Here is a 17,663-nt window from a genome sequence, read left to right as displayed (position 1 = left end):
TAGTTAGTTCCCAGTAGCAGGCTCTTGTAATATCTGTACTTTTAAATATTTATCAAAATTTTGTGAGCCGATTCTCAGTAACTTGGTGAATTCGATTAGTTCCCAATAGGCCGCAGTAGTAATAAGTGGACTGTTCCGGATATAGAAAAATTATCACGAATGGAATCAAAATTTCTAGGAGAATTCAGTGAGTTCCCAATGGGACATGCTTTTATGAGTTTGCTTTTCAATATAAAGCAACATTTTAAGGAACGGAATCAAAGTATCATGGTGAATTCAGTAGGTCCCAGTAGGATTCGCATGTAATAAGCTTTTTGTTCAAGAAAGAGCAACGTTTTTACGAACTGAAACACTGTTTCTTTGTGGATTCAGTTCGTTCCCAGTAGCAGGCTCTTGTGATATGTGTACTTTTAAAGATTTATCAAAATTTGGTGAGCCGAATCTCAGAAAATTGGTGAATTCGGTTAGTTCCCAATAGGCCGCAGTAGTAATAAGTGGACTGTTCAGGATATAGAAAAATTATCACGAATGGAATCAAAATTTCTAGGAGAATTCAGTGAGTTCCCAATGGGACATGCTTTTATGAGTTTGCTTTTCAATATATAGCAACATTTTAAGGAACGGAATCAAAGTATCATGGTGAATTCAGTAGGTCCCAGTAGGATTCGCATGTAATAAGCTTTTTGTTCAAGATAGAGCAACGTTTTTACGAACTGAAACACTGTTTCTTTGTGGATTCAGTTCGTTCCCAGTAGCAGGCTCTTGTGATATGTGTACTTTTAAAGATTTATCAAAATTTGGTGAGCCGAATCTCAGAAAATTGGTGAATTCGGTTAGTTCCCAATAGGCCGCAGTAGTAATAAGTGGAGTGTTCGGGATATAGAAAAATTTTCACGAATGGAATTAAAATTTCTAGGCGAATTCAGTGAGTTCCCAATGGGACATGATTGTATGAGTGAGCTTTTCAATATATAGCAACATTTTAGGTTCAGAATCTAAGTATCATGGTGAATTCAGTAGGTTACCAATTGGATTCGCATGTAATATGCATGTTGTTCAAGATAGAGCAACATTTTAACGACCTGAAACACCGTTTCTTTGTGAATTCAGTGAGTTCCCAGTAGCAGGCTCTTGTAATATGTGTACTTTTAAAGATTTATTAAAATTTGGTCAGCAGAATCTCAGTAAATTAGTGAATTCAGTTATTTCCCAAAAGTCCGCAGTCGTAGTAAGTGGAGTGTTCGGGATATCAAAAAATTTTCATGAATGGAATCAAAATTTCTAGGCGATTTCAGTGAGTTCCCAATGGGACATGATTGTTTGAGTGAGGTTTTCAATATATAGCAACATTTTAGGAACAGAATCAAAGTATCATGGAGAATTCAGTAGGTTCCCAATAGGATTCGCATGTAATAAGCATGTTGTTCAAGATAGAGCAACGTTTTAACGAACTGAAACACTGTTTCACTGTGAATTCAGTTAGTTCCTAGTAGCAGGCCCTTGTAATATGAGTACTTTTAAAGATTTATCAAAATTTGGTGAGCAGAATCTCAGTAACATGGTGAATTCTCTTAGTTCCAAATAGGATAGTAGTAATAAATGGACTGTTCGGCGTACAGAAAAATTTTTACGAATGGAATCAAAATTACTTGGCGAATTCAGTCAGTTCCCAATGGGACATGCTTGTATGAGTGTGCTTTTCAATATATAGCGACATTTTAAGGAACGGATTCTAAGTATCATGTTGAATTCAGTAGGTTCCCAATAGGATTCGCATGTAATAAGCTTGTTATTCAAGATAGCGCAACGTTTTAAGTAACTGAAACACTGTTTCTTTGTGAATTCAGGTATTTCCCAGTAGCCTGCGCTTGTACTATGTGTACTTTTAAAGATTTATCAAAATTTGGTGAGCCGAATCTGAGTAACATGGTGAATTCGGTTAGTTCCCAGTAGGCCGCAGTAGTAATAAGTAGACTGTTCGGGATATAGAAAAATTTTCACGAATGCAATCAAAATTTCTAGGCGAATTCAGTGAGTTCCCAATGGGACATGCTTGTATGAGTTTGCTTTACAAAATAGAGCAACATTTTAAGGAACGGAATCTAAGTATCATGGTGAATTCAGTAGGTTCCCAATAGGATTCGCATGTAATAAGCTTGTTATTCAAGATAGCGCAACGTTTTAACGAACTGAAACACTGTTTCTTTGTGAATTCAGTTAGTTCCCAGTAGCCTGCTCTTGTACTATGTGTACTTTTAAAGATTTATCAAAATTTGGTGAGCCGAATCTGAGTAACATGGTGAATTCGGTTAGTTCCCAGTAGGCCACAGTAGTAATAAGTGGACTGTTCGGGATATAGAAAAATTTTCACGAATGGAATCAAAATTTCTAGGCGAATTCAGTGAGTTCCAATGGGACATGCTTGTATGAGTTTGCTTTTCAAAATAGAGCAACATTTTAAGGAACGGAATCTAAGTATCATGGTGAATTCAGTAGGTTCCCAATAGGATTCGCATGTAATAAGCTTGTTATTCAAGATAGAGCAACGTTTTAACGAACTGAAACACTGTTTCTCTGTGAATTCAGTTAGTTCCCAGTAGCCTGCTCTTGTACTATGTGTACTTTTAAAGATTTATCAAAATTTGGTGAGCCGAATCTGAGTATCATGGTGATTTCAGTTAGTTCCCAGTAGGCCGCAGTAGTAATAAGTGGACTGTTCAGGATATAGAAAAAATTTCACGAATGGAATCAAAATTTCTAGGCGAATTCAGTGAGTTTCCAATGGGACATGCTTGTATGAGTTTGCTTTCAAAATAGAGCGACATTTTAAGGTACGGAATCTAAGTATCATGGTGAATTCAGTAGGTTCCCAATAGGATTCGCATGTAATAAGCTTGTTATTCAAGATAGAGCAACGTTTTAACGAATTGAAACCCTGTTTCTTTGTGAATTCAGTTAGTTCCCAGTAGCAGGCTCTTGTAATATGTGTACTTTTAAAGATTTATCAAAATTTGGTGTGCCGGATCTCAATAACTTGTTGAATTCGGGGAGTTCCAATAGGCCACATAAGTAATAAGTGGTCTGTTCCGGATATAGAAAAATTGTCACGAATGGAGTCAAAATTTCTAGACGATTTCAGAGAGTTCCCAATGGGACATGCTTGTATGAGTGTGCATTTCAATATAAAGCAACATTTTAAAGAATGGAATCTAAGTGTCACGGTGAATTCAGTAGGTCCCCAATAGGATTCGCATGTAATAAGCTTGTTATTCAAGATAGAGCAAAGTTTTAACGTACTGAAACACTGTTTCTTTGTGAATTCAGTTAGTTCCCAGTAGCAGGCTCTTGTAATATGTGTACTTTTAAATATTTATCAAAATTTGGTGAGCCGATTCTCAGTAACTTGGTGAATTCGATTAGTTCCCAATAGGCCGCAGTAGTAATAAGTGGACTGTTCCGGATATAGAAAAATTATCACGAATAGAATCAAAATTTCTAGGAGAATTCAGTGAGTTCCCAATGGGACATGCTTTTATGAGTTTGCTTTTCAATATATAGCAACCTTTTAAGGAACGGAATCAAAGTATCATGGTGAATTCAGTAGGTCCCAGTAGGATTCGCATGTAATAAGCTTTTTGTTCAAGAAAGAGCAACGTTTTTACGAACTGAAACACTGTTTCTTTGTGGATTCAGTTCGTTCCCAGTAGCAGGCTCTTGTGATATGTGTACTTTTAAAGATTTATCAAAATTTGGTGAGCCGAATCTCAGAAAATTGGTGAATTCGGTTAGTTCCCAATAGGCCGCAGTAGTAATAAGTGGAGTGTTCGGGATATAGAAAAATTTTCACGAATGGAATTAAAATTTCTAGGCGAATTCAGTGAGTTCCCAATGGGACATGCTTGTATGAGTGTGCTTTTCTATATATAGCAACAATTTTAGAAAAGGAATCTAAGTATCATGGTGAATTCAGTAGGTTCCCAATAGGATTCGCATGTAATAAGCTTGTTAATCTAGATAGAGCAACGTTTTAACGAACTGAAACCCTGTTTCTTTTTGAATTCAATTAGTTCCCAGGAGCAGGCTCTTGTGATATGTGTCCTTTTAAAGATTTATCAAAATTTCCTGAGCCTAATCTCAGTACTTGGTGATTTCGGTTAGTACCCAATAGTCTGCAGTAGTAATAAGTGGACTAGTCAGGATATAGAAAATTTTCACGAATGGAATCAAAATTTCTAGGCGAATTCCATGAGTTCCCAATATGATGTGCTTGTATGAGTGTGCATTTCAATATATTGCAACATTTTAAGGAACGGAATCTAAGTATCATGGTGAATTCAGTAGGTTCCCAATAGGATTTGATGTAATAAGCTCGTTTTTCAAGATAGAGCAAAGTTTTAATGAACTGAAACACTGTTTCTTTGTGAATTCAGTTAGTTGCCAGTAGCAGGCTCTTGTAATATGTGTACTTTTAAAGATTTATCAAAATTTGGTTAGCCGAATCTCAGTAACTTGTTGAATTCTGTTAGTTCCCAGTAGGCCACAGAAGTAATAAGTGGACTGTTCCGGAAATAGAAAAATTTTCACGAATGGAGTCAAAATTTCTAGATGATTTCAGAGAGTTCCCAATGGGACATGCTTGTATGAGTGTGCATTTCAATATATAGCAACATTTTAAAGAACGGAATCTAAGTATCACGGTGAATTCATTAGATACCAAATAGGATTCACATGTAATAAGTTTGTTATTCAATATAGAGCATCGTTTTAATGAACTGAAACACTGTTTCTTTGTGAATTCAGTTAGTTCCCAGTAGCAGGCTCTTGTAATATGTGTACTTTTAAATATTTATCAAAATTTTGTGAGCCGATTCTCAGTAACTTGGTGAATTCGATTAGTTCCCAATAGGCCGCAGTAGTAATAAGTGGACTGTTCCGGATATAGAAAAATTATCACGAATGGAATCAAAATTTCTAGGAGAATTCAGTGAGTTCCCAATGGGACATGCTTTTATGAGTTTGCTTTTCAATATAAAGCAACATTTTAAGGAACGGAATCAAAGTATCATGGTGAATTCAGTAGGTCCCAGTAGGATTCGCATGTAATAAGCTTTTTGTTCAAGAAAGAGCAACGTTTTTACGAACTGAAACACTGTTTCTTTGTGGATTCAGTTCGTTCCCAGTAGCAGGCTCTTGTGATATGTGTACTTTTAAAGATTTATCAAAATTTGGTGAGCCGAATCTCAGAAAATTGGTGAATTCGGTTAGTTCCCAATAGGCCGCAGTAGTAATAAGTGGACTGTTCAGGATATAGAAAAATTATCACGAATGGAATCAAAATTTCTAGGAGAATTCAGTGAGTTCCCAATGGGACATGCTTTTATGAGTTTGCTTTTCAATATATAGCAACATTTTAAGGAACGGAATCAAAGTATCATGGTGAATTCAGTAGGTCCCAGTAGGATTCGCATGTAATAAGCTTTTTGTTCAAGATAGAGCAACGTTTTTACGAACTGAAACACTGTTTCTTTGTGGATTCAGTTCGTTCCCAGTAGCAGGCTCTTGTGATATGTGTACTTTTAAAGATTTATCAAAATTTGGTGAGCCGAATCTCAGAAAATTGGTGAATTCGGTTAGTTCCCAATAGGCCGCAGTAGTAATAAGTGGAGTGTTCGGGATATAGAAAAATTTTCACGAATGGAATTAAAATTTCTAGGCGAATTCAGTGAGTTCCCAATGGGACATGATTGTATGAGTGAGCTTTTCAATATATAGCAACATTTTAGGTTCAGAATCTAAGTATCATGGTGAATTCAGTAGGTTACCAATTGGATTCGCATGTAATATGCATGTTGTTCAAGATAGAGCAACATTTTAACGACCTGAAACACCGTTTCTTTGTGAATTCAGTGAGTTCCCAGTAGCAGGCTCTTGTAATATGTGTACTTTTAAAGATTTATTAAAATTTGGTCAGCAGAATCTCAGTAAATTAGTGAATTCAGTTATTTCCCAAAAGTCCGCAGTCGTAGTAAGTGGAGTGTTCGGGATATCAAAAAATTTTCATGAATGGAATCAAAATTTCTAGGCGATTTCAGTGAGTTCCCAATGGGACATGATTGTATGAGTGAGGTTTTCAATATATAGCAACATTTTAGGAACAGAATATAAGTATCATGGAGAATTCAGTAGGTTCCCAATAGGATTCGCATGTAATAAGCATGTTGTTCAAGATAGAGCAACGTTTTAACGAACTGAAACACTGTTTCACTGTGAATTCAGTGAGTTCCTAGTAGCAGGCCCTTGTAATATGAGTACTTTTAAAGATTTATCAAAATTTGGTGAGCAGAATCTCAGTAACATGGTGAATTCTCTTAGTTCCAAATAGGATAGTAGTAATAAATGGACTGTTCGGCGTACAGAAAAATTTTTACGAATGGAATCAAAATTACTTGGCGAATTCAGTCAGTTCCCAATGGGACATGCTTGTATGAGTGTGCTTTTCAATATATAGCGACATTTTAAGGAACGGATTCTAAGTATCATGTTGAATTCAGTAGGTTCCCAATAGGATTCGCATGTAATAAGCTTGTTATTCAAGATAGCGCAACGTTTTAAGTAACTGAAACACTGTTTCTTTGTGAATTCAGGTATTTCCCAGTAGCCTGCGCTTGTACTATGTGTACTTTTAAAGATTTATCAAAATTTGGTGAGCCGAATCTGAGTAACATGGTGAATTCGGTTAGTTCCCAGTAGGCCGCAGTAGTAATAAGTAGACTGTTCGGGATATAGAAAAATTTTCACGAATGCAATCAAAATTTCTAGGCGAATTCAGTGAGTTCCCAATGGGACATGCTTGTATGAGTTTGCTTTACAAAATAGAGCAACATTTTAAGGAACGGAATCTAAGTATCATGGTGAATTCAGTAGGTTCCCAATAGGATTCGCATGTAATAAGCTTGTTATTCAAGATAGCGCAACGTTTTAACGAACTGAAACACTGTTTCTTTGTGAATTCAGTTAGTTCCCAGTAGCCTGCTCTTGTACTATGTGTACTTTTAAAGATTTATCAAAATTTGGTGAGCCGAATCTGAGTAACATGGTGAATTCGGTTAGTTCCCAGTAGGCCACAGTAGTAATAAGTGGACTGTTCGGGATATAGAAAAATTTTCACGAATGGAATCAAAATTTCTAGGCGAATTCAGTGAGTTCCAATGGGACATGCTTGTATGAGTTTGCTTTTCAAAATAGAGCAACATTTTAAGGAACGGAATCTAAGTATCATGGTGAATTCAGTAGGTTCCCAATAGGATTCGCATGTAATAAGCTTGTTATTCAAGATAGAGCAACGTTTTAACGAACTGAAACACTGTTTCTCTGTGAATTCAGTTAGTTCCCAGTAGCCTGCTCTTGTACTATGTGTACTTTTAAAGATTTATCAAAATTTGGTGAGCCGAATCTGAGTATCATGGTGATTTCAGTTAGTTCCCAGTAGGCCGCAGTAGTAATAAGTGGACTGTTCAGGATATAGAAAAAATTTCACGAATGGAATCAAAATTTCTAGGCGAATTCAGTGAGTTTCCAATGGGACATGCTTGTATGAGTTTGCTTTCAAAATAGAGCGACATTTTAAGGTACGGAATCTAAGTATCATGGTGAATTCAGTAGGTTCCCAATAGGATTCGCATGTAATAAGCTTGTTATTCAAGATAGAGCAACGTTTTAACGAATTGAAACCCTGTTTCTTTGTGAATTCAGTTAGTTCCCAGTAGCAGGCTCTTGTAATATGTGTACTTTTAAAGATTTATCAAAATTTGGTGTGCCGAATCTCAATAACTTGTTGAATTCGGGGAGTTCCAATAGGCCACATAAGTAATAAGTGGTCTGTTCCGGATATAGAAAAATTGTCACGAATGGAGTCAAAATTTCTAGACGATTTCAGAGAGTTCCCAATGGGACATGCTTGTATGAGTGTGCATTTCAATATAAAGCAACATTTTAAAGAATGGAATCTAAGTGTCACGGTGAATTCAGTAGGTCCCCAATAGGATTCGCATGTAATAAGCTTGTTATTCAAGATAGAGCAAAGTTTTAACGTACTGAAACACTGTTTCTTTGTGAATTCAGTTAGTTCCCAGTAGCAGGCTCTTGTAATATGTGTACTTTTAAATATTTATCAAAATTTGGTGAGCCGATTCTCAGTAACTTGGTGAATTCGATTAGTTCCCAATAGGCCGCAGTAGTAATAAGTGGACTGTTCCGGATATAGAAAAATTATCACGAATAGAATCAAAATTTCTAGGAGAATTCAGTGAGTTCCCAATGGGACATGCTTTTATGAGTTTGCTTTTCAATATATAGCAACCTTTTAAGGAACGGAATCAAAGTATCATGGTGAATTCAGTAGGTCCCAGTAGGATTCGCATGTAATAAGCTTTTTGTTCAAGAAAGAGCAACGTTTTTACGAACTGAAACACTGTTTCTTTGTGGATTCAGTTCGTTCCCAGTAGCAGGCTCTTGTGATATGTGTACTTTTAAAGATTTATCAAAATTTGGTGAGCCGAATCTCAGAAAATTGGTGAATTCGGTTAGTTCCCAATAGGCCGCAGTAGTAATAAGTGGAGTGTTCGGGATATAGAAAAATTTTCACGAATGGAATTAAAATTTCTAGGCGAATTCAGTGAGTTCCCAATGGGACATGCTTGTATGAGTGTGCTTTTCTATATATAGCAACAATTTTAGAAAAGGAATCTAAGTATCATGGTGAATTCAGTAGGTTCCCAATAGGATTCGCATGTAATAAGCTTGTTAATCTAGATAGAGCAACGTTTTAACGAACTGAAACCCTGTTTCTTTTTGAATTCAATTAGTTCCCAGGAGCAGGCTCTTGTGATATGTGTCCTTTTAAAGATTTATCAAAATTTCCTGAGCCTAATCTCAGTACTTGGTGATTTCGGTTAGTACCCAATAGTCTGCAGTAGTAATAAGTGGACTAGTCAGGATATAGAAAATTTTCACGAATGGAATCAAAATTTCTAGGCGAATTCCATGAGTTCCCAATATGATGTGCTTGTATGAGTGTGCATTTCAATATATTGCAACATTTTAAGGAACGGAATCTAAGTATCATGGTGAATTCAGTAGGTTCCCAATAGGATTTGATGTAATAAGCTCGTTTTTCAAGATAGAGCAAAGTTTTAATGAACTGAAACACTGTTTCTTTGTGAATTCAGTTAGTTGCCAGTAGCAGGCTCTTGTAATATGTGTACTTTTAAAGATTTATCAAAATTTGGTTAGCCGAATCTCAGTAACTTGTTGAATTCTGTTAGTTCCCAGTAGGCCACAGAAGTAATAAGTGGACTGTTCCGGAAATAGAAAAATTTTCACGAATGGAGTCAAAATTTCTAGATGATTTCAGAGAGTTCCCAATGGGACATGCTTGTATGAGTGTGCATTTCAATATATAGCAACATTTTAAAGAACGGAATCTAAGTATCACGGTGAATTCATTAGATACCAAATAGGATTCACATGTAATAAGTTTGTTATTCAATATAGAGCATCGTTTTAATGAACTGAAACACTGTTTCTTTGTGAATTCAGTTAGTTCCCAGTAGCAGGCTCTTGTAATATGTGTACTTTTAAATATTTATCAAAATTTTGTGAGCCGATTCTCAGTAACTTGGTGAATTCGATTAGTTCCCAATAGGCCGCAGTAGTAATAAGTGGACTGTTCCGGATATAGAAAAATTATCACGAATGGAATCAAAATTTCTAGGAGAATTCAGTGAGTTCCCAATGGGACATGCTTTTATGAGTTTGCTTTTCAATATAAAGCAACATTTTAAGGAACGGAATCAAAGTATCATGGTGAATTCAGTAGGTCCCAGTAGGATTCGCATGTAATAAGCTTTTTGTTCAAGAAAGAGCAACGTTTTTACGAACTGAAACACTGTTTCTTTGTGGATTCAGTTCGTTCCCAGTAGCAGGCTCTTGTGATATGTGTACTTTTAAAGATTTATCAAAATTTGGTGAGCCGAATCTCAGAAAATTGGTGAATTCGGTTAGTTCCCAATAGGCCGCAGTAGTAATAAGTGGACTGTTCAGGATATAGAAAAATTATCACGAATGGAATCAAAATTTCTAGGAGAATTCAGTGAGTTCCCAATGGGACATGCTTTTATGAGTTTGCTTTTCAATATATAGCAACATTTTAAGGAACGGAATCAAAGTATCATGGTGAATTCAGTAGGTCCCAGTAGGATTCGCATGTAATAAGCTTTTTGTTCAAGATAGAGCAACGTTTTTACGAACTGAAACACTGTTTCTTTGTGGATTCAGTTCGTTCCCAGTAGCAGGCTCTTGTGATATGTGTACTTTTAAAGATTTATCAAAATTTGGTGAGCCGAATCTCAGAAAATTTGTGAATTCGGTTAGTTCCCAATAGGCCGCAGTAGTAATAAGTGGAGTGTTCGGGATATAGAAAAATTTTCACGAATGGAATTAAAATTTCTAGGCGAATTTAGTGAGTTCCCAATGGGACATGATTGTATGAGTGAGCTTTTCAATATATAGCAACATTTTAGGTTCAGAATCTAAGTATCATGGTGAATTCAGTAGGTTACCAATTGGATTCGCATGTAATATGCATGTTGTTCAAGATAGAGCAACATTTTAACGACCTGAAACACCGTTTCTTTGTGAATTCAGTGAGTTCCCAGTAGCAGGCTCTTGTAATATGTGTACTTTTAAAGATTTATTAAAATTTGGTCAGCAGAATCTCAGTAAATTAGTGAATTCAGTTATTTCCCAAAAGTCCGCAGTCGTAGTAAGTGGAGTGTTCGGGATATCAAAAAATTTTCATGAATGGAATCAAAATTTCTAGGCGATTTCAGTGAGTTCCCAATGGGACATGATTGTATGAGTGAGGTTTTCAATATATAGCAACATTTTAGGAACAGAATCTAAGTATCATGGAGAATTCAGTAGGTTCCCAATAGGATTCGCATGTAGTAAGCATGTTGTTCAAGATAGAGCAACGTTTTAACGAACTGAAACACTGTTTCACTGTGAATTCAGTGAGTTCCTAGTAGCAGGCCCTTGTAATATGAGTACTTTTAAAGATTTATCAAAATTTGGTGAGCAGAATCTCAGTAACATGGTGAATTCTCTTAGTTCCAAATAGGATAGTAGTAATAAATGGACTGTTCGGCGTACAGAAAAATTTTTACGAATGGAATCAAAATTACTTGGCGAATTCAGTCAGTTCCCAATGGGACATGCTTGTATGAGTGTGCTTTTCAATATATAGCGACATTTTAAGGAACGGATTCTAAGTATCATGTTGAATTCAGTAGGTTCCCAATAGGATTCGCATGTAATAAGCTTGTTATTCAAGATAGCGCAACGTTTTAAGTAACTGAAACACTGTTTCTTTGTGAACTCAGGTATTTCCCAGTAGCCTGCGCTTGTACTATGTGTACTTTTAAAGATTTATCAAAATTTGGTGAGCCGAATCTGAGTAACATGGTGAATTCGGTTAGTTCCCAGTAGGCCGCAGTAGTAATAAGTAGACTGTTCGGGATATAGAAAAATTTTCACGAATGCAATCAAAATTTCTAGGCGAATTCAGTGAGTTCCCAATGGGACATGCTTGTATGAGTTTGCTTTACAAAATAGAGCAACATTTTAAGGAACGGAATCTAAGTATCATGGTGAATTCAGTAGGTTCCCAATAGGATTCGCATGTAATAAGCTTGTTATTCAAGATAGCGCAACGTTTTAACGAACTGAAACACTGTTTCTTTGTGAATTCAGTTAGTTCCCAGTAGCCTGCTCTTGTACTATGTGTACTTTTAAAGATTTATCAAAATTTGGTGAGCCGAATCTGAGTAACATGGTGAATTCGGTTAGTTCCCAGTAGGCCACAGTAGTAATAAGTGGACTGTTCAGGATATAGAAAAATTTTCACGAATGGAATCAAAATTTCTAGGCGAATTCAGTGAGTTCCAATGGGACATGCTTGTATGAGTTTGCTTTTCAAAATAGAGGAACATTTTAAGGAACGGAATCTAAGTATCATGGTGAATTCAGTAGGTTCCCAATAGGATTCGCATGTAATAAGCTTGTTATTCAAGATAGCGCAACGTTTTAACGAACTGAAACACTGTTTCTCTGTGAATTCAGTTAGTTCCCAGTAGCCTGCTCTTGTACTATGTGTACTTTTAAAGATTTATCCAAATTTGGTGAACCGAATCTGAGTAACATGGTGAATTCGGTTAGTTCCCAGTAGGCCGCAGTAGTAATAAGTGGACTGTTCGGGATATAGAAAAATTTTCACGAATGGAATCAAAATTTCTAGGCGAATTCAGTGAGTTCCAATGGGACATGCTTGTATGAGTTTGCTTTTCAAAATAGAGCAACATTTTAAGGAACGGAATCTAAGTATCATGGTGAATTCAGTAGGTTCCCAAAAGGATTAGCATGTAATAAGCTTGTTATTCAAGATAGAGCAACGTTTTAACGAACTGAAACACTGTTTCTCTGTGAATTCAGTTAGTTCCCAGTAGCCTGCTCTTGTACTCTGTGTACTTTTAAAGATTTATCAAAATTTGGTGAACCGAATCTGAGTAACATGGTGAATTCGGTTAGTTCCCAGTAGGCCGCAGTAGTAATAAGTGGACTGTTCGGGATATAGAAAAATTTTCACGAATGGAATCAAAATTTCTAGGCGAATTCAGTGAGTTCCAATGGGACATGCTTGTATGAGTTTGCTTTTCAAAATAGAGCAACATTTTAAGGAACGGAATCTAAGTATCATGGTGAATTCAGTAGGTTCCGAATAGGTTTCGCATGTAATAAGCTTGTTATTCAAGATAGAGCAACGTTTTAACGAACTGAAACACTGTTTCTTTGTGAATTCAGTTAGTTCCCAGTAGCCTGCTCTTGTACTATGTGTACTTTTAAAGATTTATCAAAATTTGGTGAGCCGAATCTGAGTATCATGGTGATTTCAGTTAGTTCCCAGTAGGCCGCAGTAGTAATAAGTGGACTGTTCAGGATATAGAAAAAATTTCACGAATGGAATCAAAATTTCTAGGCGAATTCAGTGAGTTTCCAATGGGACATGCTTGTATGAGTTTGCTTTCAAAATAGAGCGACATTTTAAGGTACGGAATCTAAGTATCATGGTGAATTCAGTAGGTTCCCAATAGGATTCGCATGTAATAAGCTTGTTATTCAAGATAGAGCAACGTTTTAACGAACTGAAACCCTGTTTCTTTGTGAATTCAGTTAGTTCCCAGTAGCAGGCTCTTGTAATATGTGTACTTTTAAAGATTTATCAAAATTTGGTGTGCCGAATCTCAATAACTTGTTGAATTCGGGGAGTTCCAATAGGCCACATAAGTAATAAGTGGTCTGTTCCGGATATAGAAAAATTGTCACGAATGGAGTCAAAATTTCTAGACGATTTCAGAGAGTTCCCAATGGGACATGCTTGTATGAGTGTGCATTTCAATATAAAGCAACATTTTAAAGAATGGAATCTAAGTGTCACGGTGAATTCAGTAGGTCCCCAATAGGATTCGCATGTAATAAGCTTGTTATTCAAGATAGAGCAAAGTTTTAACGTACTGAAACACTGTTTCTTTGTGAATTCAGTTAGTTCCCAGTAGCAGGCTCTTGTAATATGTGTACTTTTAAATATTTATCAAAATTTGGTGAGCCGATTCTCAGTAACTTGGTGAATTCGATTAGTTCCCAATAGGCCGCAGTAGTAATAAGTGGACTGTTCCGGATATAGAAAAATTATCACGAATAGAATCAAAATTTCTAGGAGAATTCAGTGAGTTCCCAATGGGACATGCTTTTATGAGTTTGCTTTTCAATATATAGCAACCTTTTAAGGAACGGAATCAAAGTATCATGGTGAATTCAGTAGGTCCCAGTAGGATTCGCATGTAATAAGCTTTTTGTTCAAGAAAGAGCAACGTTTTTACGAACTGAAACACTGTTTCTTTGTGGATTCAGTTCGTTCCCAGTAGCAGGCTCTTGTGATATGTGTACTTTTAAAGATTTATCAAAATTTGGTGAGCCGAATCTCAGAAAATTGGTGAATTCGGTTAGTTCCCAATAGGCCGCAGTAGTAATAAGTGGAGTGTTCGGGATATAGAAAAATTTTCACGAATGGAATTAAAATTTCTAGGCGAATTCAGTGAGTTCCCAATGGGACATGCTTGTATGAGTGTGCTTTTCTATATATAGCAACAATTTTAGAAAAGGAATCTAAGTATCATGGTGAATTCAGTAGGTTCCCAATAGGATTCGCATGTAATAAGCTTGTTAATCTAGATAGAGCAACGTTTTAACGAACTGAAACCCTGTTTCTTTTTGAATTCAATTAGTTCCCAGTAGCAGGCTCTTGTGATATGTGTCCTTTTAAAGATTTATCAAAATTTCCTGAGCCTAATCTCAGTACTTGGTGATTTCGGTTAGTACCCAATAGGCCGCAGTAGTAATAAGTGGACTAGTCAGGATATAGAAAAATTTTCACGAATGGAATCAAAATTTCTAGGCGAATTCCATGAGTTCCCAATATGATGTGCTTGTATGAGTGTGCATTTCAATATATTGCAACATTTTAAGGAACGGAATCTAAGTATCATGGTGAATTCAGTAGGTTCCCAATAGGATTTGATGTAATAAGCTCGTTTTTCAAGATAGAGCAAAGTTTTAATGAACTGAAACACTGTTTCTTTGTGAATTCAGTTAGTTGCCAGTAGCAGGCTCTTGTAATATGTGTACTTTTAAAGATTTATCAAAATTTGGTTAGCCGAATCTCAGTAACTTGTTGAATTCTGTTAGTTCCCAGTAGGACACAGAAGTAATAAGTGGACTGTTCCGGAAATAGAAAAATTTTCACGAATGGAGTAAAATTTCTAGATGATTTCAGAGAGTTCCCAATGGGACATGCTTGTATGAGTGTGCATTTCAATATATAGCAACATTTTAAAGAACGGAATCTAAGTATCACGGTGAATTCAGTAGGTCCCAAATAGGATTCACATGTAATAAGTTTGTTATTCAATATAGAGCATCGTTTTAACGAACTGAAACACTGTTTCTTTGTGAATTCAGTTAGTTCCCAGTAGCAGGCTCTTGTAATATGTGTACTTTTAAATATTTATCAAAATTTGGTGAGCCGATTCTCAGTAACTTGGTGAATTCGATTAGTTCCCAATAGGCCGCAGTAGTAATAAGTGGACTGTTCCGGATATAGAAAAATTATCACGAATGGAATGAAAATTTCTAGGAGAATTCAGTGAGTTCCCAATGGGACATGCTTTTATGAGTTTGCTTTTCAATATATAGCAACATTTTAAGGAACGGAATCAAAGTATCATGGTGAATTCAGTAGGTCCCAGTAGGATTCGCATGTAATAAGCTTTTTGTTCAAGATAGAGCAACGTTTTTACGAACTGAAACACTGTTTCTTTGTGGATTCAGTTCGTTCCCAGTAGCAGGCTCTTGTGATATGTGTACTTTTAAAGATTTATCAAAATTTGGTGAGCCGAATCTCAGAAAATTGGTGAATTCGGTTAGTTCCCAATAGGCCGCACTAGTAATAAGTGGAGTGTTCGGGATATAGAAAAATTTTCACGAATGGAATTAAAATTTCTAGGCGAATTCAGTGAGTTCCCAATGGGACATGCTTGTATGAGTGTGCTTTTCTATATATAGCAACAATTTTAGAAAAGGAATCTAAGTATCATGGTGAATTCAGTAGGTTCCCAATAGGATTCGCATGTAATAAGCTTGTTAATCTAGATAGAGCAACGTTTTAACGAACTGAAACCCTGTTTCTTTTTTAATTCAATTAGTTCCCAGTAGCAGGCTCTTGTGATATGTGTCCTTTTAAAGATTTATCAAAATTTCCTGAGCCTAATCTCAGTACTTGGTGATTTCGGTTAGTACCCAATAGGCCGCAGTAGTAATAAGTGGACTAGTCAGGATATAGAAAAATTTTCACGAATGGAATCAAAATTTCTTGGCGAATTCCATGAGTTCCCAATATGATGTGCTTGTATGAGTGTGCATTTCAATATATTGCAACATTTTAAGGAACGGAATCTAAGTATCATGGTGAATTCAGTAGGTTCCCAATAGGATTTGATGTAATAAGCTCGTTTTTCAAGATAGAGCAAAGTTTTAATGAACTGAAACACTGTTTCTTTGTGAATTCAGTTACTTGCCAGTAGCAGGCTCTTGTAATATGTGTACTTTTAAAGATTTATCAAAATTTGGTTAGCCGAATCTCAGTAACTTGTTGAATTCTGTTAGTTCCCAGTAGGCCACAAAAGTAATAAGTGGACTCTTCCGGAAATAGAAAAATTTTCACGAATGGAGTCAAAATTTCTAGATGATTTCAGAGAGTTCCCAATGGGACATGCTTGTATGAGTGTCCATTTCAATATATAGCAACATTTTAAAGAACGGATTCTAAGTATCACGGTGAATTCAGTAGGTCCCAAATAGGATTCACATGTAATAAGTTTGTTATTCAATATAGAGCATCGTTTTAACGAACTGAAACACTGTTTCTTTGTGAATTCAGTTAGTTCCCAGTAGCAGGCTCTTGTAATATGTGTACTTTAAATATTTAACAAAATTTGGTGAGCCGATTCTCAGTAACTTGATGAATTCGATTAGTTCCCAATAGGCCGCAGTAGTAATAAGTGGACTGTTCCGGATATAGAAAAATTATCACGAATGGAATCAAAATTACTAGGAGAATTCAGTGAGTTCCCAATGGGACATGCTTTTATGACTTTGCTTTTCAAAATATAGCAACATTTTAAGGAACGGAATCAAAGTATCATGGTGAATTCAGTAGGTCCCAGTAGGATTCGCATGTAATAAGCTTTTTGTTCAAGAAAGAGCAACGGTTTTACGAACTGAAACACTGTTTCTTTGTGGATTCAGTTCGTTCCCAGTAGCAGGCTCTTGTGATATGTGTACTTTTAAAGATTTATCAAAATTTGGTGAGCCGAATCTCAGAAAATTGGTGAATTCGGTTAGTTCCCAATAGGCCGCAGTAGTAATAAGTGGAGTGTTCGGGATATAGAAAAATTTTCACGAATGGAATTAAAATTTCTAGGCGAATTCAGTGAGTTCCCAATGGGACATGCTTGTATGAGTGTGCTTTTCTATATATAGCAACAATTTTAGAAAAGGAATCTAAGTATCATGGTGAATTCAGTAGATTCCCAATAGGATTCGCATGTAATAAGCTTGTTATTCAAGATAGAGCATCGTTTTAACGAACTGAAACCCTGTTTCTGTTTGAATTCAATTAGTTCCCAGTAGCAGGCTCTTGTGATATGTGTCCTTTTAAAGATTTATCAAAATTTCCTGAGCCTAATCTCAGTACTTGGTGATTTAGGTTAGTACCCAATAGGCCGCAGTAGTAATAAGTGGACTAGTCAGGATATAGAAAAATTTTCACGAATGGAATCAAAATTTCTAGGCGAATTCCATGAGTTCCCAATATGATGTGCTTGTATGAGTGTGCATTTCAATATATTGCAACATTTTAAGGAACGGAATCTAAGTATCATGGTGAATTCAGTAGGTTCCCAATAGGATTCGATGTAATAAGCTCGTTTTTA

Source organism: Rattus norvegicus, chromosome 6 (assembly GCF_021556685.1).
Source record: "Rattus norvegicus strain SHRSP/BbbUtx chromosome 6, alternate assembly SHRSP_T2T, whole genome shotgun sequence".
Lineage (NCBI taxonomy): Eukaryota > Metazoa > Chordata > Mammalia > Rodentia > Muridae > Rattus > Rattus norvegicus.
Note: the sequence above shows the minus strand (reverse complement) of the source record.